This window comes from Aplysia californica, unplaced genomic scaffold (genome assembly GCF_000002075.1).
Source record: "Aplysia californica isolate F4 #8 unplaced genomic scaffold, AplCal3.0 scaffold00842, whole genome shotgun sequence".
Taxonomy (NCBI): domain Eukaryota; kingdom Metazoa; phylum Mollusca; class Gastropoda; order Aplysiida; family Aplysiidae; genus Aplysia; species Aplysia californica.
In genome coordinates, this window is record NW_004798112.1 from 2814 (window position 1) to 3756 (window position 943).

General features: G+C 40.0%; 1 protein-coding gene across 2 annotated transcripts in view; it reads left to right on the forward strand.

Moving 5' to 3' along the window:
- The first annotated feature begins 234 nt into the window (after positions 1 to 234).
- Positions 235 to 943, forward strand: part of LOC101848152 (ATP-citrate synthase) — a 79379-nt gene continuing 78670 nt past the window's right edge. For both annotated transcript variants that reach the window (XM_005110016.3, XM_013088950.2), the window contains exon 1: positions 235 to 432. The gene's annotated coding sequence lies outside the window, so the exon portion shown is untranslated. The remainder of the gene's footprint in view (positions 433 to 943) is intronic.

A 943-nucleotide genomic window follows, 5' to 3' on the forward strand; every position in this document is an offset into this window, starting at 1 on the left:
ATGACTTCTTGAGACTTTGTTAAGCAACGTTTTTAAAATTGTCCCTTAATTTTTAAAAAATAAAAAAATGGTTTTGTAAAGAAAATGAAATAGATTTGTGGAAATTAAAGTAAAAATAAACATAAAATAATAATCAATCAAGGAAGTATAGGTTTGCAAACTGATTATCTGCTTTTAAACCAATGCATGCTCCCCCATAAAATCGTAAGATATGCAGAGGTCATAGGTTTCCTGCATATTAACTATCGGCTCATCGCTATCGGCTGATGTTGACGATTCAACACGCATAGCGCACGCGTTGCAGTCAGCCGGCGCAGGACTACTTATTTCTCCTCTCACTGGGGTGTCATTCTAACAAGAGTGTTGTTCAACGTTTGGTGTGATACTCCAAGGCCAGCATCAGTTTTACTACTCAAAGCTTTTCCTGTTGTGGTGAGTTTCTGTCCTTTTGTTTCAAAGTCTTTTAGAAATAGATAGATCTAGAATCTACAAGGCCTACTAACGATACGGAAAAGCACAGGCACAGCTTGTTGTGGTCTGCTAGCGAACTGTTGGGCTGGGCTGGGACCAAGGAAGGGGCATAACGTGTAGGCCTAGCACAGAATTCTGTAAGGCCTTGTCAGCCTTGTGTAGACTACGGGCACGGGTCGATAACTCCGAACGAGAGTTAAATTCACGGAAGGAATGTTTAGCTTACTAGAAATCTAGATCTAGATCTAGATCTAGATCTAGAATCTAGTCTAGATCTAGATCTATCTATAGGCCTAGGCCTAGTATAGCCTAGCTCGGTAAGATTGAATAATACCGGACCAGCGGACTGACTTTGCCTATGTCTCAACTTTAGGAATTCATAATTTTCCCGTTTTTAATATCTCTCAATGAAGAATCTCGGACCCCGGTAGTCTATCTAGATTTATTCATTAAAATTTTGTCAGGGGGGTCA